Here is a 24,513-nt window from a genome sequence, read left to right as displayed (position 1 = left end):
AAACAATAATTCTAGTTGCTTAAATTTATGCATAAATGGCACTTAAAGCCACATTGTAACATGAGCATAGTGGTATAATTTCACAATAAAATTAATAAATGTTTCAAATCAAATTATAAGTTTAAATTCAAGTATATAAACAATTTCATTGAAAAAAACAACAAAAATAAATATTTTTTTGTTTCATACATATTTAAATATAAAATAATTTTGATATATATAATATAAGATTTCATTATTTTTATATTCAATAATCTTATATAATCAAAATAAATTACTAAATTGGCAATGCAAATAAATACCTTAAATTTATTTTCCTTTTGAGCTTTATTAGAAACCAGATGTTTATTATAAATAACATCTAATTTAGCAAATGAAATATCAGATCATTATTAATGAATGATATACACTACAAATGTTCGTTAATAAGAAATGCTAAATAATATATTCCTCACCTCAGAATTCAGAATGATTGTGACTTCGCTTCGCCGAGAGTGACGGCGGATAAAGACGAGTAGGAATTGATCACTGATGTATGTTGACCCGCCTATTATTCACGTGGTGTTTGAAGGCGGCGTACTTTCTATGGAATTTATATCCACGTACCTATATTGGCCACCGTATGGTATTGAAAACTTAAAAGAATTGCCACCGTCAGATGATGGCGTCTTTCTTTCGCCGGGCCGTTGATCCTGCGAATTTTTTTTCTTTAAATAAAGTGCTAGGGCACATTCTCGGCGTTGCTTCATTTCAATGCATTTTTTGTATGTTTTCTTTTTCTTTTTCCTTTTGTTCTAAGTTTCATGGAGTGTCATTTTGCAGGCAAGTTCATTATACCGAGTTAAGTGTGTCTGTGGATATACATATTTACAATAGATACCTTATCGTTGTTTTTGAATGAGAAGAAACATCAAAACCATCAAAGCTCTTGAAGAGCTGTTTATAGCTTTTTATTACATTCACTGGCAAATTTTGTTGCTGCTGTATGAAAATTTGATTTAACTGTGAGTAATTTATCTTATTAAGCAAGTATATGTTACAATTTTAATCTGTTCTATTATTGCAATTGGTTTTCAAATTGATTTAAAGAAGACGGATGGTTTCTGAATTTCTTTCACAGGTTTGGATTAAGAAGAGGATTTACAAAATGAGGTTTTTTTTCGCAATAAATTGTAAGTATAAGCATAGACATAAATTGTAAGTATAAGCATAGACATGGATGCATATAGAAGATCATTAAGGATATGATCAAGTCAAAGTTGTTAAAGTTATATATTAAAAAGAGAATTTGTAGATGTAAGAAGTTATGAGTGTAAAAGATTATTGTGCTACGTAAAGGATATAGTTAAATGGCCATTCTTGAAGAATTTGTGAACAAAAAGGTTGTAGTTGAAAATGTGTTATATGGTCTAATACCAAGGTGGAATTATGTTGTAATAGTTATTGAGAAAAATAAATATTCTAAAGTTTGATAAAAAAAAGGTAGATCTCTTTTGTTATGAAGAAATATGATATTGTAAAGAAGAGATGAGAAATAATTTTTGCAAATTCATACATCACAAAGACTAAAAGTATCAATACTAAGAAGAAAAATAATGGAAGGAAAATACAGTAATTAGAACTACTCAAGCAGAGAGAGGTATACCAAATCAAAGTCCAAGAAGTGATCAAAGTTGAGTTGGTAAGAATTATTCAATGTTATCAGTGTAAAAATCAAAACCCTACATAATCATGCTAAATGAACATTGACCTCTCCCTCTAGTAGTGTCAAATATACCAAGAAAGTTCTCATAGATGAAAAAGGTGTCATTCTACAAGAAAAGAAAATGGTCTATCCTCAACCTTGCAAGAAGAAGATTAAAATGGAAAAGATAGAGTTCCTTGATGTGGAAATTACTAGAGCTTTGGCCAAGAAGGGAACTCTGAGTCTAGCAAGACATTGAGAGACAAGAAGCCTACTACCTTTCGGGCCAAGAGAAATTGATTAGTTCAGAATCTATTGAGAACATCAAGAAAAAAGGTTGTCCAAGACCTAAAAGGAAGGCCACAAGGAGAAACTGTGGAGAGTAGGTAAAGGAGTTTACAAGTAGGGAAGACAATACCATGGTCAGGGGTCAGGATAGTCCTATGCCATCCCATTTGTCAGATATTTAAAACTGAGATCAATACCCTTGAGTCTAAAGTGTGGGGGGTGGAGGACGGGTGAAACTGGTGATCACAAGATGATCACCTCCCTAATTAGGAATGTGAACACGGAAACTGAAGGCCTGGGGATTGAGAAAAATATGGAGACTTGGGTTGAGAATCATGTTTTGGGTGATAATTTAATTAGGAATGTGAACATGGAAATTGAAGGCTTCGGGATTGAGAAAAATATGGAGACTTGGGTTGAGAATCATGTTTTGGGTGATAATTCAAAGGGGATAATCCTAGGCCCAAGAAACTATTGATAAACATCCCCTGTTAAGGAGGATTTATCCAAACTAGAGGAAACCATCACTAAACTCATCAAGAAGAATGAGGACCTAGAGGATGCATTTGATAGGGTGGCTGATTTTTTTATTCATGCCATACATTCATGACTACTTCCCTTCTACAAGTTGGGAAGGAGGAGATCAATGACGCCATAGATATGGGGACTAGTCTCCCACTCTATGGCTTCCTGGTGGATGATGGGCTACAGCTCTAATTCGAGAACCCAAACAATCAAAAGAAGGAGATTTAGTTCTTGGCCTATATATTTTTGTTTTGGTATTTTATTTTAGAACTTTCTTTTTTGTCAAAAAAATATTGGAGTTTCGAGTGATTTTGGGCTTTTTTGTTTATCTCTAGGTTAGCCCTAATTTTGGCTACTTTTTAGTATAAAAAACTAGACTTTGAAGATAGGATAAAGAGATTCTCACGTCAAATTTTTTTTGAGTAAGGAACATAGTATTAATGAGGAAATTATGCATATAAATTATAGATTTCTAAAAAAATTCTAAGAAATTTAGGGTTTTTCCCCTTATTTGTTTGGTTCTTAATTAGTTTTTGTCTAGAAGATGTTTAGAGTTTTCTTTCTTTATTTGTATATTTTTTTTGTAAGAAAGTTTCTAGTCCCCTTAAAATTAATTTTAGTTTAATAAAAAATAAGCATGGCCACTTTGAAAGGGACTATATATTCAAAATAGTTTTAGTAGTAACAAAAAAATTATTGTTCGCTTGTAACAAAGATCAAAGTGGTTCAAAAGAGATTTAATATTGACATTCATGTTGTTAGAAATCATTTCTCAAGAAATAATGATCTCTTTTAAAAATAGATTACAAAATTAAATAGAAAATCAATATTATTGATAGTAAATCCTAAAGAATATACAAAATAATATTAAAGATAGAAAGTACTCTCTAAAGTATTATTATTATTATTGTTAATTGTTGAATGCATTGTAGTGTTACGTTTAATAAAAAGTTTAAAATTAAAACTGAAAAAATTGAGATATTATAGTGTATATGTCAAACATATGAGTTTTCCTAATGAATAATTTAAAATATTACAATGATCTTGTCAATATGGAATGTGAATTTTTTTTTGGTTATAGTGTCCTAATTGTGTATACTTCAATATTTATATTTTGAAGATGCATACATCCAACAATTAGTTTACAATTTTCCAAAGATTTATTAAAACAATGATGTTTATGAAGGATGTGCTTAATAAATTTCTAAGATGTGGCACATAGGACTGGTTACTCTCTTTAGTTGATTCTTTTAAACATTTATGACTATGGAAATAGTTTTTAGACAAATGAGTATATTTTATTATTTTTATTAAATATTATTCACAAAAGGTTTAGAATTATTTTTAATCATAAAAAGGCAAGCGTTGATACATTCAAGAGACTTAAGTCAGACATGGAAAATGAATCTAGTTGCAAAATAAAGTTATTAAGCACTAAACATTGGTGTGAATTTTATTCAAGATATTTTTCATTTTGTGAATTATCATGATGTTAATGGAAATGAAAGGAAAAGTTGTCAATATTGTCACAACTTATTAAAATGAAGTATTTAGAAGGGATAATTTATTAATAATAGAAATCACATACTTGTATACTAAGTAAATAATTGAGAACTTATGTTTAGTTGATGCAATAGTTACAATAACATAATATCCTCATTTAAAATCTAGCTACCACGTAATAAGAAACCTCCTTATTAAGCATGAAACAAATCTTACTACTGATTATTATTATTTTCTTATTCTTTAGACTATTCTTATGTAGTGATTAAAAATGATAAATGTTACATCTATTTTCCCCACTTAACAAAATAAATGTTAGAATATGTTGAATTCTCCCAAGAAAATAACATTTGTATGTCATGAGATTTGATTTTCGATGGTGTGTTTAATGTCATAAGAAATATAATTTAGATGATTCAAAAACAATTTTTTTTTTTGATTGGTAAAAGGCCAAGGCCCTAATAATTTACTAAATAACAACAAGATTTACAATAAGTCCTTAATATGGAAAAATCTTCAGTTTTGAAGGATTCATTTCCTTTTAGAGGTTGCACTTATTGTTGCTGAAGGATTTGAGAAATACAAATCCACAAAACTTGAAGAACACCTCCATGCAAGAACTTGTAATAGAGAAGTAAAGATAAAGAAGAGGCAAGGGTTTGACTCTCAAAATATGGAAGAATATATTAAAAGATTGAATTAAAATTTACAGTAGATCAATCCTTACATAAGGAGATTGTAAAACCTAAAAGGGAAACCCTAAGAGGTAAATGACATTTGATAATTAATATTTAATTATTAAATGAGAATGCATGTGCCAATGTAGCTCCAATCTAAAAGAAACAAAGGTGCTAGAGGAGGATGAAACCCCTAAATGTAAGGTGAAGTCGGAAGTCCAAGCTGATGCTCAAAGGAAAATGCATAAGAATCCTCTAATGAAATCTCCAATGGAGGTGGGATAACATATGTGATGAATCTTCCATTTGAGAGGAGATGTATGTCCTTTGATATATCCTCAACAATGACACTAGGTGGCTCGATGAATGGAGCTACAATGTTAGGCAAAACTAAAGAATAATCTTGTGGAATAGATGGGATCTAAATAGGAGGTGGACATGTAGAAGTCACAACACTGGTATTAGGAACAACACATAATTTCAAGTGACCTGACATCACCTCAGTAGTCTCTCGTGAAGAAGGAGAGTGAGTCTTCAATAGTGGAGATGGAGGACAAAAATGAGAGAGAGAGAGAGAGTATAGGAGGGAAGAATGACCAACAATGCCTATAATAACAATATTGCCTGTCTCATTATCTTCGATGTGTATTGAATCTTTTGCAAACTAAAATAACTTCCCTATCCTACTATGTGTAATATGACAAATACAGAGAAATTTCAAGGAAAAAGATGGAACACATAGTACATCATGAAATGTACCATCATCAATGTTAATATAAGATTTCCCACATACAGTCATAATGTTGTTGTTCCCCATCAAACTATGTGGAGTGGGAGAAGCACCTAAATCCAATAACCATCTAGAAGAATATGAAGTAGTAGTTGCACATAGTGCATGACCCTTTCCTATGCCTTTACCATCTGACTAAAATGATGATGATGATGAAGATATATGAGAATTAGAAGGAATATCAATGTTTCTCTTCTGAAGGAGAGCAATCAAATCTAAAACTTGTTTGGCATAGCCATCTAACTTCTTCTCATAGAAATGTGATTCCTCATAATTGGGCATATTACAATAAGTACTCTTTGATCTATCTGGCTTTGATTTGACCCCCTTAGGAGGAGGTGGACCTGATGGGATGTGAGGGCTAGAATCAATCTGAGACTCTGTAGGATGTGTCTTATGTTTCTTCTCCTTCTTTCTAGAAGATGTCTGAGTTACAAATGCATAAGCCTATGAGCCCATGAGTGAATCAAACTCAGAGAGCTTAGCTTTCTCTCGAGTCAAATGATCACAAAAAACTCAAAGCATGACATGGAAAATTTAGTACCCAAACTATCCATGGTTGAATGGAAGGTAGAAGCAAAATTTTGAAAGTTTCTACAAAGCTTAGAAAAGAATCAAGTAAATACACTCAGTGTTAGTCTTGGCTTTCCCATTATTCTACAATAAAGATCTCTATTTCTTGAAACTCATCAAGAAGTCCTCAATGGAAGGAAAATAATCTGGTACAAGAGAGGTAAGCTTTGCCTCAATTTGAAGTGCCTAAAACTCATTCACTATACTGAACAAGCCATAAAGCTTGATCCACATAGCTAAAGGGGTATTTCACCCATCAAAATGAAATTATAGACTATTAGATACCTATAAAAAAAAAACCCCATTGCTTCATCCATCTTGTTTTGGTGTTGCATGACCTCAAAAGGGCTCTGTAAAAGTTGTTGCACTGCATTTAAACAAGATCACATCCCTTTTGACCAGAGAAGTAGTGTCATCAAGGACTTCCATGTGTGATAGTTACGAGGGGTTAGAAGTTCTACTTAAGAAGAGGTACCATCCATTATTTTAGAAGGTGTGTGATTGTTTTTTTTAAATATTATAGTTTACTGATGTAAATAACATAAATAATAATACAAAGCACCCACCACAATACAAATAATTGAAACCCAAATGCTCAAAGTAATTTGTATACAAGAAAAGAGAAAACAAGATTCAGTTGAGTATCAAAAATACCTAGAAAACTATACTGGTGAAATAAAAAACAATCTATAAATTTCTTGAGAAGAGCTTTTCAACACTTTTTATGGATTAGAAAATGAAGCTAAAATGACCAACTTATGCCCCCTAGAAGATTAAAAAATCATCTACTTTGAGCAAACAAATAGGTACCAAACTGAAACAAAATCCAAAAAATACCTTGACCATTATGTCCATCTCAAAATCAGATTTCCAATGATATTTTGTTTTCCAAAAAATGATACCATATGCTCAAGTTAGAGCGAAGAGATTGACAAGGCCTCTAGAAAGAATTTTTTTTTTTTTTTTTCCAAATAAAATTGGAATGGGGCTAAACCAAAGTCTCTCACCCCCCACATGATCAAAGGAGGGGCTGTGGATGCCCATGAGTGGAGTAGGGGTGGAAAACTCAATGGCGATGGCTCATAGGTGACACACAGGTGGCAGCAATGATGGAGCATGGGTGGATCATTGAGCGGCGGCACAGTGGTGGGAGGGTGGTGCAATATTTTTTACACCACATGAATTTTAATAACACATTTTAAAAAGAAAACTATATTTTTTACAAAATATCGCATTCAAATGCATGCTAGGGTTGTACAAGCTTGGTATGCAAAAAAAAAAAATCTCTGTAGTAAACATTGTCCTAAATTGCCAAATTTTATATGAAAATATTAGTTTTAATATCCTCTGAATCCAACTATGAGGTTTGTTTTGCCTCAAAGTGCTCTGAAATTTATAGACACCCTATTTTCAAAAAAAAATGTGAAAATCAACTTAGATCTATTCTATGAAACCCTTGTTACCATTTTTCTCCAAATAAGAACAAGCTACAATAGACTAGACTTTGATACCATGATGGATTTGAGAAATACAAATCCAAAAAACCTAAAGAACACCTACATGCAAGAACCTACCAAAAAGAAGAAAAGAAAAAGAAGAGCGAAGGGTTTGGCTCTAAACATATGGAGGAATATATTATCAAACTAAAAGAATTAATTAAAATTTACAATAGATGAATCCTTATAGAAGGAGATCATAAAGCTTAAAAGGGAAACCCTAAGAGTTAAATGACATTTAATAATTAATATTTAATTATTAAATGGGAATGGACGTCCATCAAGGGAAATCTAAAGAAGGAAGTAGAGGTAATTTCATAAAATAAAATAAAATAAATCCTTTACTCTAACAGTTGCTTAATGAAAACCTTCTTGGTTAATTAATTTTTGACTTCCATCTTTGCTATGAATTTTGTGCTATTGAAGTGTTGTGCTTTCTATACTCACTTATTCAGTATGTCCTACAAAATTTTTGATGCTTGGCCAAGATCATTATTAAATTATATAAAATATTGACAAATATCAATGAATAAACTTTTAGATCACTACCTTATGAATCAATCCTAATTCCTTTTTAAGTTTTTGAAGATATCCAACACTTTTCCTCTATTTAGTTTGAACTTGTAATTTATATTTTCATATAACACTTAGAGAATATCATTCTTATATCATTATTTTTGTTCCCTCATTTTTATTTATTCTACCTAAGTTTCAAGGTTTTAATTCTTGTTATTTTTATTTAATTTTTTATTTTCTACAGATACCTACTTTAGAGAAATATTTCCTGATTGTATTTATCCAAGTTTTTGGCCAACTTTGACACTAAAATAGACATTTAAAAAAAAATCTTCACTTCCAAATGTGTATTACTAAAAAATGCAAATAATTTGAAGATGATCTAAACTAGTAATTAGTAGCATTTTCTTTCTAGTTTCTGAAACTACTTTTCAGTTTTTTTTTTGAAGTGATTGAAGTCCATTTTTGTTTTTGCCTTCGAGAAGTGGTATATATGAAAAATCAATAGTTTTAAAGAGTGATGGTTTTTTTTCTAACATAACTTTTTTTTAAATGATAATGAAAAATTTCTTTCAAGGCTAGAATGCTACAATCAATACCTTGCAACTTTAATTAGTTTCATTTAACTTCATTAAAAATTGAAGATTTTATTCAATGGTAAAGTGTCGTTAATGATATATTAGACATAGGTTGAATTTGGTCAATATAATCTCTTTTGTATAAATCAAAATGGATTTTTTCTTGTTTTTCTGTAGAAATGTAACACACACACCTTTGTACCACATATTTTTCAAAACTTATTTTCTCTTATTTTCTATTTTTCTAGAAGCTTCAAAAAGAGAAATGTCAAATGGCCAAACAACCTATATTTAGTAAAATCACAAGTAAAAAATGACAATAAACATAGTGTATATTAAAAGTATAGTCATTGAAAATAATATTCAGAGTAGAATAATCTGATATATTTAGTTTTTAAAAAAAGACCTGGCTATCCCTTGTTTGAGCCCTCATTAGGCTAAAATTTGTCAAAAATTTGTATTTTCGGGTTTTTGAAAGAGGCTTCAAATGAAACCCTCTTAATTCTAAGCCCCTAATGGTAGAATGTTTGGCAACAAGGAGGCTTCAAATGAAACCCCCAAGGAACTTTTCAACAACTTTTGGGTTTTGGGCTTTGAATGAAGCTTAGGGCTTCATTTGAAGCCCTTAGTATAGGGGCTTCCAATGAAGCATGAGGCTTCATTTGAAGCCCCTAGGGACCTTCATTCAAATCCTCTTAAAAATATCATCTTCTCTTCCCATCTAATTTATTTATGATGAAAAGTGTGAACCATTATTGTGGCGTCACTCATTATAATTTTTCATGATTGAAAGCCCAATAAAGTATATTTTTTAGCTAAAGCTATAAATATGAACTGTTATGAAGATTGAATCTTAGATCATTGTGTCTTATCCTTAATGATCAATAGATCTTCTCTCTAATATTTTATTTTTGTCTAAATACTATATATGAAACCCATATTGGAATAAGACATGTTTTGGAACATAATAGAATTTAATTGAAAAGAGAAACCTTGACAATTAAAAAAGTAGCAATTCATGGATGAAATGTGTTGGAAACAATTCTTCAATTGTATGCTATCGTTGATGTTACACAAATATTGGTATTATTGACAATTGGCTAAAGAAGATATGTAATTGTTATCATTTATGGCAGCACATGATGTACATGCTTGTATAAAACCTCAAAAATAAAGATACTTAGCTTTTGGTACCCATAAAATTTTCTAAGTATGAAATTGGTTTACAACAGTGCATTGTTTTGTATGTAACTTGTTAAGTATGACTTCATATTATGATCAATGAACTTAGATAGAGATAGTATACATGTTGATAATGATGTATATAACCTCAGACACAAGTATGAATAGTGCAAAAAAGAGATATTCACATTTCACAAGTGAAATAAAACAATGAAATTAAAGGTAAAGGAATTATTTTGTTTACAAATAATTTCTTGACCAATTAGGGCCAACATCTTAGATGTTTACTCTAAGTTGGAAAAGTATATTATAGTCTTAGCCTATCCAACAAAAAATTGTGAAAAGTCATGGTATTTATGCATAGGACATCTTGCGAAAAGAAGAGTGCAATTGTATTATAATAAGTGATCTGTGAAATTTCTATGAAGTGATATATGTGAAGTTCTTGAGAACATAATTCTGTGATCTGAGATTGAGTTGAGATTAGGAATTAGTCAAGAAAGAAGTTACAATGCCTATATACCTGAAGTCCAATTACATGTTTTGGAAGTGAGCTCTTCTTGTAATTGGAAGTGCATGTTTGGGCAGTGAGCTCATATTGCATCTACTATATTGCAACTCCTAACAGGATTAATCTCCTGATAGGGACTCTCTATACTAAATTTTCTCATTGACTCCTAATAGGATCCATCCTCTAACAAGGAACACATATATTAGAATATTATCATCCTCACTAGGGTTTTCCCTTGGCTAGGGTTTCCCCAGTTAAGAAAATATGGTGTTATGAGTTCTCTTTATGCATGGTTATTATTTCTATTCAACATTACTTGTTTACTTTTTAATGCATGGTTCAAAGTAATAAATAATAATATTCAGTTGGCAAATAAAGTTTGTAAATTACTGATTCAACCCCCCTCCCCACCCCTACTTAGTAATTCCTATTTCTAACAATTCGTATCAGAGCATAGTTACTCAGAAGAGGCTTAACATCTTGAGTAAGATCCCTATGAATATGGAAAAATTGATGAAGAACCTTGAAGAGGAACTTGAACAAATTGACCTCCTTACCAAAGAAAGAGATAAGGTAAAAGATAGATACAAAGACTCCAAAGTATATATATTCGACAACTGAAGGAAAAGATTGAACATCTCAAATCCAAGCTTGAATCTATTGAGTCTGAAACTAGTGATGATGATTATTCAAAACTGAAGATAGAGTACAAGACCTTGAAACATGGATTGAAGATTACCAATCTAAAGTTGAGTTTCAAGAGTGATCCTAAAAAAGTTGAATCTAATTTGAAGATTGAAAATTCAAATCTTAGAGCAAGTCTAGCAAAGAAGACATTTGAATTTGAAACATTGAAAGAAGACAATGAAGAATTTCATAAATACAACACTGTTGTGAAAGATGAACTAACCTAGTGCAAGAAACAACTTGAAAATCTCTATTCTAGCAGAGGAAATCTTGATGATTTAATATTAATACAAAGACCTACTTGTGATAAGACTGGTCTTAGTTATCTATTTAATATGTCTACAAAGAAATTTGAAAATAGATCAAATCCAAAAGAAAAAGGAAAATCTCATTATAAGATTGAATCTAGTAAATCTTTTGATAAACCTAAAGAAGTTGGACAAGACAAGGAAACTGTGAAATTGGATGAACCTAAGCAAGTGGAATCTCCTAAGGAAACTAGGTATAGATTTGGAGGTAAGTGTTTTTAATGTAATGAAATAGTTCATATGGAAAGAGATTGTACAAATAAGTCATTTAATCATGTTACAGATTTTTATTGTCATAATTATCATGGTATGGGTCATAGAGCGATTGATTGTAAGAAACCTAAATATGATAATGATAGAAGGAATAGTAGAATGTTTGGAAATACTAACCCTATAGATAGAAGAAGATCTAATGAGAGGACATCGAGAGAAGGAAGACCTTGTGAAGAAAAAAGGAAAATCGTGTGTTATAAGTGTAACAACTTTTGACACATAACCCAAAATTGTCATGCACCTATTGATCAATAGAATCCTAGAAGTAGAACCCCAATATGTTAGATATGAAACAACTTCAAACATATAAAAAACTATTGCAGAATGGATAGAAACTTTGGAGATAGAAGGAAAAATGGAAGAAACTTTAGAAACAAAAAGAATGATGGAAGAAATGTCTATGGATATGGAATAGTTGATGAAGAACCTTGAAGAGGCACTTGAATAAATTGATTTCCTTACTAAAGAAAGAGCTAAGCTAAAAGATAAATATCAAGACTGCAAAGTATATATATTGGACAACTGAAGGACAAGGTTGAACATCTCAAATCCAAGCCTGAATCTATTGAATTTGAAACTAGTGATGATGATTATTCAAAATTGAATATAGAGTACAAGACCTTGAATCATGGATTGAAGATTACCAATCTAAAGTTAAGTTTTAAGAGTGATCCTAGAAAAGTTGAATCTGATTTGAAGATTGAAAATTCAAATCTTAGAGTAAGTCTAGCAAAGAAGACATCTAAATTTGAAACACTGAAAGAAGACCATGAACTTCATAAATACAACACTATTGTGAAAGGTGAACTAACTTAGTGCAAAAAACAACTTGAAAAGCTTTATTCTAGTAGAGAAAAGCTTGATGACTCAATATCAATATAGAGACCTACCTATGATAAGATTGGTCCTAGTTATCTATTTAACATGTCTTCAAATAAATCTAAAAATAGATCAGATCCAAAAGAGAAATATAAATCTAATGATAAGATTGAATCCAAGCAATCTTTTGATTAACCTAAAGAAGTTGGAAAAGACAAGGAAATCATGAAATTGGATGAACCTAAGCAAGTGGAATCTCCTAAGGAAACCAGGTATGGATTTAGAGGTAAGTTTTTTTCATCTAATGAAATAGGTCATATGGAAAGAGATTATACAAATAAGTCATTTAATCATATTACAGATTTTTATTGTCATAATTATCATGGTATCGGTCATAGAGCAATTGATTGTAGGAAACCTAAATATGATAATGATAGAAGGAATAGTAGAATGTCTAGAAATACTAACCCTATAGATAGAAGAACATATAATGAGAGGAAATTGAGAGAAGGAAGACCCTATGAAGAAAGAAGGCAGATCATGTGTTATAAGTGTAACAACTTTTGACACATAACCCAAAGTTATCATGCACCTATTGATCAATAGAATCCTAGAAGTAGAACCCCAGTATGTTAGTTATAAAACAACTTCAAACATATAAAAAACTATTGTAGAATGGATAGAAACTTTGGAGGTAGAAGGAACAATGGAAGAAACTTTAGAAAAAAAAGGAACAATGGAAGAAATGTCAAAAATGAAAGAAGGAATCATGAAAGGAACTCCAGAACTAAGAAAGACAATGAGGAACAAATGATTGTAGTCAGTGAACTTCAAGAAGAACTTAATTAGGTATTTGTGAAAGGATTTAATATTTTTGAAGATAAGTTAGATGATGTAGAGATGGGAAAACATAAGTCAACAATTGAGTTTGATTCAACTAGGTTGAATTAAGCTTGTTCATAGCACCAAAATTTGAAACTTCATTTAGAGATCCAACTATGGGTAGTGAAGTTGGGAAAAGGTGCATCAAGATAAGTTTAGATCATAGCTAAGATCGCTTGCAATTTGGAGCTTATTGAAATTTGTTATGAAGGGGGTAAGAGTTAATGTTATAACAAAGAAAGTTAATTCTATAGTAGAAGATGAATATATGGTGTTACAGAGAATTTCGTGGAGCATTGTCATGATGGAAGGAAGCTATGGTAAACATTGAGTAGCATTTGAAGATCGAACAAAAATTTTGAGCAAATATTTGATTTCAAAATTTAATTGACAATTTTTTCATGTTTGCAAAGTATGCAATTGATGCAAGTTCAAATTGAATGAATAAAATGGAGTACAAACTTGATTACCACTTTATTGTAGTCACATCAAAAGCATAGAGCACTCAGAAGTGACTTGTCAAGGTGATTTCAAACTAAACCCCATTTCAGAAAGATGTATTTTGTCATTTCTCCGTAGTATTTCTTTAATAAAGTTTATATTTGATAAAATCATGGATATGTTAGTAGTTCATAATATTGAGAGTGAGGAGAGACCAAAATTGAAGGTTGTTTCCATGAAACCTGTAGAAGGAAACCCCAATTTAGCATTATCCATTACTTTGAACAATGTAGTGTATTTGGAAGACATAGGAAGTTATCTTAATAGGAAGTTTGAAACTATTGGGAGAAAGTATATGAAAAAAGATATGGAAATTGTTTTTAACTATGATATGTCAGTAAAGACTAGATTTGAACATTGAGAGAACTAGATCTTTCCAAATATCATTTCTACCATGAACTTAATACTGAAGAATGGACACAGATTCTACTAAGTAGCATTCATGATGAAAAATTGTGGATGGAGAATAGTGTAGTTGACATTTCAACCAACCTTATTCATGAGGTAACTGGTCTTAGCAAACAAGGTAGTGTACCTATAGGTGAGAAACTATTTAAGAACAAGGTTGAGATCTACACTAAGGTGGTTTATAATGGGAAGGCCATGATGATTAGAACAATTAAACAAGGTGATGTAAGATTCATAAGTAGAATCATTGCCTATTCTATTTGTGAAAGTTCTATGATTGATGAATTATCAGTAGGATTCATCTATGCAGATTATAAGAGTACAACTCCTTGAAAACTTAGAGAAGATCAAGAGGGCCAAGAATGGTCTGTTTAGATTTCAATCATTGATCAATTATATGTTCTTTCATGTACTTAAAATATTTCCATACTTATCAGTTATAGAGATTATGAGTAGTGAGAGGTGTACTATGGAAAAGATTACAGATGTATGTAGTAGACATCCAGCAGACAAAATCTTGGATAGCAAAAATTTGATCATGAAAACATTTCAGAATGGAATGAAACAAAGATTTAAAATTGCACCTACAATTGTAGAAATATTTAAAAATGATATGTATATATATGTATATATGTATATATATGTATATATATGTATATATGTATATATATATGTATGTATATATGTATATATATATATATGTATGTATATATATGTATATATATATATATATGTATATCTATATATATATGTATGTATATATATGTATATATATATGTATGTATATATATATATATGTATGTATATATATATATATATGTATATATATATGTATATATATACATGTATATATATGTATGTATGTATATATATGTGTATATATATGTATGTATATATATATGTATGTATGTATATATATATATATATGTATCTATAAATATATATGTATGTATATATATATGCATGTATGTATATATACATATATATATATATATCTATACATATATATATATATATATATCTATACATATATATATATACATACATATATATATATATACATATATATATATACATATATATATATGTATGTATATAGATATATACATATATATTTATAGATACATATACATATGTGTGTGTGTGTGTGTGTGTGTGTGTAGTATGGTTGATACAAATTTAACTCATATTCAAGCAGTAGAACCTTAGAAAACATTCCTCAATCCCTTAGGTTATGAGTTAAATGATGATATAGCAATTGGATATATTAGTCTATTGTTGAACTCTAAGAAGGACCAAGATATATATATATATATATATATATATATATATATATATATATATATATATAGTATGGTTGCTACAAATTTAACTCATATTCAAGTAGTAGAACCTTAGGAAACATTCCTGGATCCCTTAGGTTATGAGTTAGGTGATGATGTAGAGATTGGATATATTAGTCTATTGTTGAACTCTAAGAAGGACCAAGCTAAGTATAGATTTGGTACATATGAAGAGATTACCTTGTTAGCTCATCAAGCATCCTTAGAGAAAGAATCTCACAAAAGGATTGAGACAATAATGAAGAAAGCTCTAATTGAGGCCAATATGACAAAAAGTGAATCAAAGGCAGTTAGGAAGACAATGAAACAAGGAATAATGAATGTGCAACCATTTGGTATATCTATTGCAAAAAAATCTTCAGAACAGAGCATTCCATATGCTATAGTATCAACTGAACAACCAAGTGAGTTGAAGAGAAAATCTGAGAGATTAGTAGAATTTGTGGCTACCAAGACTAAAAGAGTCAAGTGATAGGCTACTAGACAAGGAAAGAGACAAAAGTCATTGTTGACAATTGTGGAATCCACTAAAGAAGAAGAGCAAGAACAAGAAGCAAAATTGGGAGAAAAAGTAACTAATTCAAAATAGTCAACAGGTAAAGAAAGAAAACCTTGGAAGCTGAAGATTGAAAATATCAAACCATCCATTGCAAATGAAGGGAACTTTTTTTAGATGAACAAAGTCTATGATTTATATAATGATATTGAGAAAGATCAGATTGTTATCTCTACTATGAGATATATGATTGCTAATAATATAAAACTTAAGGATATTGAAGGCACAGTAAATCAGAGAGTCTATGATAGACTTATAGAGAAGAAAGCACCGGCTCAAGAAGAGGATATAAAAATTTAGAAGTCTATGATAAGGACAATATGCAAGATAGATGATGAGGAAGAAGTCAAGAGATTATTGAACAATCTAGCACCTACTTGAGAAGCAAGGTGAGGCCATTTCTATTTATGGTAGTTGAGAAGGATAAAATAAGTAGTGAAATAGCTATGACTATTAGTTAGATGATGATAGAGTCATCGGAAGTGTTAGTAAGTGGTGACACTATGCAGATTGACTGGACAAAGAATAGAGGAAGAGAATAATATATAACAGAGAGACATCTAATCATGAATGATCAAGAGTACATCAGTTTAGAGGTGATCTATCACTAAGAAAAAAATGCTAACCATAGGATCAATACTGAGTCATTCTACTAGGTGAATCAATTAAATCTCTTAACAGAGTAGTCCTAATAGGCTTTATTGAAATTCTTTAATAGGGTGCTTACTTAATTGTAAGTTAAAGTCCTTTAACAAGGCACACATCTAACAAGGTATTGAAATCCTTTAATAGGGTAAGACCAAACAATCTATGTAAGCCTTTAATAGGGTAGACCTATCACAGGGCAGATCATGTTTCATGATCAAACATTGCAACTTTCATTGCATACACTTTATTACTATAGTAGTGAAGATTTATGGGTGTCATCCCCACCCCAATTTCACCTTCTCATTGGAGGGTTTTTGGATAATCATATCTAGTGTCATATATGTGTCAATGTTTACTTGTTTACATGATTTACATGATATTTCAGTTTAGTTATTAAATTTATGAGATGGATGTGTGGTGAATGTTTTATGGGTCAAAGTTTAAACTACTGATTCACCCCCCCACCCCCCTCTCAAAATTTTACCTTTCCTATTGTAATTCCAACAATTGGTATTAGAGCCAAGTTCTTTGAAAGAGAAGCTTTGTAGCTTTAAGGAAAGATCTTGAAAATGGAAGTCGACAAGTTGGGAATGATTATTGAGAATCAGGGAATTGAAGTAGAACTCATCCTATATCAACTAAATGAAGCAAGTAAAGTTTTAAAGAAATATCTAAAGAGAAGGAAAGAAATTTCTATTGAGGAGAATGACACACAATAGAGAGAGATAGACACTACTAAGCTATTTGCTAATGGAGACTCCAATGAATTTAATGTAGGTATTGTATATCTAATGGAAAAGAATAGAGCCCAAGATGAAGAAATTAGAAATCTCAAGTTAAAGCAAGAATCACAAGCCATACTACTATGTGTGGTGACTGAATAGAAAAAGAAAGCTATGGAAGATAAAGCCATGATTGAAGATGACAAAAGAGTTTTGATCAATAGACTAGAAGAGAAATCATCAGAGCTAACTAAGATTTCTAACATGCAATTGGATACTTTGAGTTAAATGATGAATGCCAACTATGAGTTGAATGTCAAGGATATTGAGATAACAACCAGGTGAAGCCATCAGATACTTTGAGCAATTAATGAGATCCCTGAGGCCTAACAATGATACATCTAGATTGGGATACACAAGTATTGAAGAAGGAGAGTAATCCGAAAGTGTTGAAGAAAGGAGAAACACAAGTAAGAATTCAAAACCTACTTGTCATAATTGTGGTAAGAAAGGACATACTACTAATATGTGTAGGAGTAGGACTGTAGATCAGAATGTCAATCATAAGAGCATGGTTCACTTTCATAATTGCAACAAAAAAGGTCATAAAATACATGAATGCAGAACCAAGACCATGCACACTCATAGATTTGAAGGATATTGTTATAACTATTAGAAGTATGGACATAGAGCTTTTGAGTGTAGATCCAAACCCTTGCGGTCATCAAATAGGAAAACAAAGGTAAAGAACAATGGTAACTCTTATAACTAGGATTATAATACAAGGTATAGTTGTCACTATTTTCAAGAATAAGGAGATGTTCCTAAGAATTATATTAGAACACACTTCAGAAGTGACTATAGAAGGTGGTTGAGTCAAACAACATGTTTTAGTTGTTTGAAAATTGGTCACATCAGTTGATACTATCTAACAAGGTCAAAGGCACCAAGTTGTGAGTTCAATAAAGGCAAAGGGAAGGAAGATGTTGAAAATGTTAGAAATTAAATAAATAAGACATGGAAGAAGAAAGATGATTGGAGCACATCAAGTGGAGAAGGTATCACTTCACCCAATGGGTAAGGTGATCACACCTCATCAAACTAAGTAATCAAGAGTTATGTGGGACTCATATTCAAAGATTAATATCATACACTAGTTCCAAAGAATCTAGTAATGAAAAGATTACATAAGCATGAACAAAAATGGAAGATGTTATTAGCAATCAAAGAAAAATCCTTAATTTTTTCATGCTACTACCGAGCATGAAAAGTTTCCTATGATTGCCAAGTGAAATGCTAGAGGATGTCAAGCTAACAGACTGGGTAGTTAATGTCAAGCTCATAATGGTTTCTGAATGAATGAAAAGACTAATAGATGCTGAGTGAGCCTAAAATTAGTTAATGTCAAGCTTACAGTTGTGTAAGCACTCAACATTAATTACAGTACTTTGAAGGGGTATTTGATTTATTTCAACTCATTTTACATCATTTCAAAATTGAGAAATAGAAAGAAGAGAAAGAGGCAATCTGGAAATTCATCCGAGGTGATTGTAGGAGATTTGAATTTAGTGATTCAACACCCTTTCATTAGATTTTGCAAGGTATTTATTGTATGTTGAACTACACTGTTTGAAGATTTTATAAACCCTAGTTTTATAAAATGGCATGTAGTTCAAAGGGTGGCATGTAGTTCAAAGGGTGTAGAGGGTAAAGAGGTTTTGAATGTTCAATTGGTTAGCAATGAGGTCAAACAACCAATTTTTAAAGCTATACCAAAGATTTCTTATAAAAAAGAACCCTCTAATGCCTCTATGATACCACTAAAATTTTTAATGATTCAAGATGTTAGAAAATGTTACAATTATTAGATTGAGAGTATTGAAGACATGGAGATCAGACAAGCATATGATAGAATTTTTGAAAATAAGGTATGAAGGGAAGAATTTAAAATTATAGAAAAGAAAGGGTTAACTCGTGCCCTAGATTTCCTGAATATTTTCAAAATCGAATGGATTAGGATTGTATTGAGTAGGATTCATGATAGTTCACTTTGGTTAGACAATGAGCCTATAAAAATTACCCAAAGAATAATCCATAGGGTAACAAGGTATCCAACCCTAGATTGGCCTAAGACTATGAGGAGTGGGTCAAAAGAGGTTATTGAAAAGAATACATGAGTTGTGTGGAATAAGAGAGGAACAAAAATTGACACCATCATAGATCCATTGATAGACATTGTAGTAAGCATAATTGAACATAAGTTTTACCAATGAAAGAGATTGAATAGTGTGTCCCGTATTGCAATGGATGTGGGTTACAAGATTGTCAAGAATGATCACACATATGATCTTGTTGAGCTACAACTACAAAAATTGATTGAAAACCTAGGAGCAATATGGAAAACAAAGAGTGCACAATGCAAATTTGGATCTATCCTAATATGTATCATCTTCTATGGTCAAAACACATTTCCTACATTTGGCACTATGGCATGAAAGACAAATAGGTATGTGGAAGTTCAAATAGGAGAGTTCATTGAATAGCTAGTTGAGAATTTTGAGTTAGTAATGACAAGTTACTTTGAGGACTTCAAGCAATCTATGAAAAAGAGATTGGGGATTCCAATATCATTAGTCAAAAAACATTATGACAATGTTTGTTTCCTAGTTAATGTTGATTATACATTTGTTCAAGCATGAACTCAAAGGGTAAGATGGATAAGGTTATTAGGCTATGAAATTAATGTAGATGAGGCCTCTACAACAATAACAATATTACTTGTAGAAGATATACATAAGGATGCCAAAACATTTGGTAATTAGGAGATGGAAAAATCTAAGATTACCATGGAACTAAAGACTAACTTTGTCATAAAGAAAAAGAATAAATTAGTAAAGAAATTGAAAGAGCTAAATTTGGTGAAGGTGCCAGGAAGGAAGAGGATGAAGAGGAAGAAGACAGTCAGATCAAAACACCATTTGCATTAACACAATGACTAGGTAAAGATCAATAAGAGGAAGAAGCAAAAATTATAGATGGTGCTAAAGAAGAATAAGTCAAGGAAGCACCTACTCCTATGGATAAGAAGAAGATAAAGGCTAAGGCTCAACTAGTGACAAGATCCAAAAAGATTGTCAAACCAAGTCAGCCCAAACCTACAACACCTACCACAAGGGCTAGTGCATGTATCACTGCACAAAAGGAAAAAGAGAAGACCAAACCTATAGAGAAAGAAGGAGGAGCTCAGAAAAGACCAAGGAGGAAATACATTGCACAAGATGAATCAAATGAGGAAAGAATAGAATCTGATGATAATAGCCAGTTCCAAGTGGTGAGTCACAATCTAGCCTCAGATCTAGAAAACCTATGTGAGAATGTTAGAAATAGTGCAGATTTACCAGTATTTTCTCACATTGATTTTGATAAGCTTGAAAAAAAAGAAAAGAATCAAGTAGAGGAGGCAATATATGTAATGATGGAAAATTTTAAGAAAGCTCCTCTAGAGCTTGAAAACTTATGCCTAAAATTCTATATGAAAGAGTGGAGCAGAAATGGCATTATTGTTTGAACCTAGAAAGGAAAATTAGAGAGACATCACTTGCCCAAGTTATGCTTGAGCTCAGTAAGGCACCAATTGTTAAAGTAGTAAAGAAATATGCTATTAGATTTGTTACAAAATATAGAGCATTCAACATACTACAAAATAACATTGAAGATGTTGTAAAGAAGACCACTCAAATGTGGAAAATTACATATGGGTTAGCTACAATAAAAGAAGGAGAATAGAATCCCATTGAAGTTAAAGATGATGAAGAATATGAAAAAAAATGAAAACATAGTTGAGGTTGGTATAGAAATGAATGTAGATGAACATGCAATAGCTAAGGTAGAGCAGTAACAAGAATAGAGTGTACAAGATACACAATTGCCTAATATTAACCCTCAACAAATATCAAGTGTAAAAACTAAAATAGTAATAGTAAAAGATGTTTCTAATCTTAGTGCTCAGAAAATTAATCCCGTAATAGAAGAATAATTGAAAAAGATACTTGTTCAATCTACAGTACAAGCTAAATTGTGTGATAATCCTATGTTAGTGAGTGTGGATGAAATTTAGAAATTAGTGATTGATACTACAAGGGAAGAGGTGCAAACATAAGAACCACCTATCATCACCCCTCAAGTCACTCATGTACAACCTTTAGATAAAGTACCAGAAGTTACACCAACAAAGGTTAATACAATTGGAAAGGATATAGTGGAAACCTAACGTACTAATAAAACATAGAGTCAAATAGGGTAGATAAACTTATTTGCACCTCCAACACAAGTTCAAGGTGCAATTCAAGGCATTGTGGCTGAAAAGGACAAGCCTAAAGAGATCGAGTTGACACCGAAGATGAAGGAGCAAGCAGCAATTCAAGCCCTAGTAACTTTCCCAAAATCTTGCACTCCTTCCAGTCACACTCCTTAGAAGCTGAGAAAAAATGCAACACCTTTACAATTCTTAGTGCTGAGTCCAAGTTCATCAAAGATAGAAGAGGTAATACAATATGGAGATGTAAGCCTTGATGAAGGGATTATTTTTCCAAAGTATGATTATACCACAATGCCAATAGAGTAGATGGGCATACTACAAGAAGCCCTGGCTAGAAAGAAGCATAAGAAACTACTGAAAAGGGAGCATAGATAGAAGCAAGCATTGCTAGATATTAAAGGCATCTTCCTAGTTGAATCCAAGCCACTTATAGAACAATTGACAAATATAGTGCAAAAGGTAAGTGATGTAGACTTTGATACAAATGCAAAATTAGTAGAATGGTCTGAAAAGAAATTTCAAAGTAAAGTGAATGAGAAAATATTGGGTGATATAGCACTTACACAAGTTGCACTGGCAACTAAGGTACAAAGTGTGAAGAAGGTATTTGAGAACATGTTCTCACTGTACACCAAACTATGTAAGCCTGCACTCTTCACACAAGAGACAAGGAGTCACATTTTGAGCTTGGAAAGTCAAATTAATCCATCAGTTACAAAATTGACTATAACTGTAGTTCAAAGTGAGAAGCATTTTAGAACTTTATTGTAAACCTAGAGTTAGTATCATTATCTATAGAAGAAGCCAACATAAGGGCCCAACTAATTAGCATCAAAACCACATTGACTCCTCACATGGAGATTTTGCATAAGGAGTTAGGCTATGCAAAAACTCTTATGAGGAAAGACCCTAATCTTTCTACATTAGATAGCCTAGTTCACCTTGCTACTAAGCTGGCTATCCAAATTAAGTCTTTGGATGTAGCTTGTGAAAATTAGGATGCAATTCTTAAGATTATACTAGAGGTCTATAAATCTTTCTTGGACAAACACACTATCAGTGTATAGTCCATTGACATCAGTGTCAAAAAGGGGGAGTATAAGAGTTAGCTAATGGGGAGAAAGTAAACAAAAAATGAGTCAAGGTAAAATAGAGTAAGAGCATGTATGAAATCAAAGAGTATTAGACAACAAACAAGTAAAAGAATATCAATTGAGACATACCTACTGAACAAGAGTAAGATGATTTTGAGTACAAAACTAGATCTAACAACTCAAGGGGGAGTATAATTTTTTTGAAGTTTTGTATATAAGCCAAATAAGAGATATGTTATGCTCATAAGAATGAGGATATTAATGCATGACCAAATGTTTTTGACACTCATGTCAAAGGGGGAGATAGTTGATCTTAGATTGGTTTTAACAAGTTAGTTTCTATGCACTTAAGTCATTTACTTAGTTCATTCCAAACAAGTAGTATATTCCAAGAACAAAATGTATAAGATAGAGCATGCCAAGTCCATAGTGAATGCTAAGTCACTCAATTGCCAAGCAGACAGTGTATGTCGAGTGATACAAGAGCCAAGAAAGAAGTGAATGTCAATTCATTTAGATGTCCAGTCATAGGATAGAAAATAGTATATGCCAAGCATTAGAGTCCTTAGATACTGAGTAAGATAATTTTTCATAGTTGTTTGTAATGTCACAAACTACTATGTAAACCATTTTTGAGCTAACTTAAAGATTGAATTACAATATTTTGGAGATAAGGACAAATATTAAGTTGGAATCTCTATGCATTACACGCATCCAATCAAAAAAAGGGAAGGTTTAAGTGGCAAAATGGATGAATCAGAGCTATTGATTCATACCTAACTCTAAGTCACCTAAGTCTTATTACGGAGGAAAAACCCTAAACTTCTTATGTATGCATGTGGAAGGAGAGAAGAGAGAAGTTTTCATGTGCAAACAAAGCATTCATGGTGCCTAAGGAATTGTAAAGTGAAATTACATTGCGGAATTAGTTAAACGAGAATAGAGGAAGAGAATAACGTACATCAAAGAGACATCTGATCAAGAAGGATCAAGAATACATCAGTTTAGAGGTGATATGTCATCAAGAAACAAAGTACTAACCATAGGATCAATGTTGAGTCATTTTAACAGGTGAATCAATTAAATCTTTTAACAGAGTAGTCCAAACATGTTGTATTGAAATCCTTTAATAGGGTGCTTACTTAATTGCGAGTTAAATTCCTTTAACAAGGCACACTTCTAGTAGAGTGTTGAAATCCTTTAACAGGGTAAGACCTAATAGTATTTGTAAGCCTTTAACAGGGCAGACTTTTTACAAGGTAGATCATGTTTCATGATCAAATATTGTAACCTTCATTGGATACACTTTATTACTATAGTAGTGAAGATTTGTGGGTTTCATCCCCACCCTAGTTTTACCTTCTCATTGGGGGGTTTTTGGGTAATTATATTTGTTGTCATATATGTGTGAATGTTTACTTGTTTACATTATTTACATGATATTTTAGTTTACTTATTGAATACATGAGATGGATGTGTGGTGAATGTTTTATGGACCTCAAAGTTTAAACTACTGATTCACTCCCCCCATAAGTTTACCTTTCCTATTGTAATTCCAACAGATGATCAAACTAAATTGATCTCATCTCTACCAAAACTTATTGAGAAGAATAGGAAAGTAAAGATCTTAC

At 31.5% G+C, this 24,513-nt stretch overlaps 1 long non-coding RNA gene across 1 annotated transcript; it reads left to right on the top strand.

Annotated features, from left to right (window-relative positions):
* Positions 1 to 578: 578 nt before the first annotated feature.
* Positions 579 to 1,367, top strand: LOC149550965 (uncharacterized). Its single transcript, XR_016353272.1, has 2 exons — positions 579 to 1,004; positions 1,121 to 1,367. It is a non-coding gene; the product is annotated as an uncharacterized LOC149550965 (long non-coding RNA).
* Positions 1,368 to 24,513: the final 23,146 nt, after the last annotated feature.

This window comes from Cupressus sempervirens, chromosome 6 (genome assembly GCF_028749045.1).
Source record: "Cupressus sempervirens isolate cs-2001-9-10 chromosome 6, ASM2874904v1, whole genome shotgun sequence".
Classification (NCBI taxonomy): domain Eukaryota; kingdom Viridiplantae; phylum Streptophyta; class Pinopsida; order Cupressales; family Cupressaceae; genus Cupressus; species Cupressus sempervirens.
The sequence above is the reverse complement of the archived record's forward strand: the minus strand, read 5'-3'. Positions and strand labels throughout refer to the sequence as shown.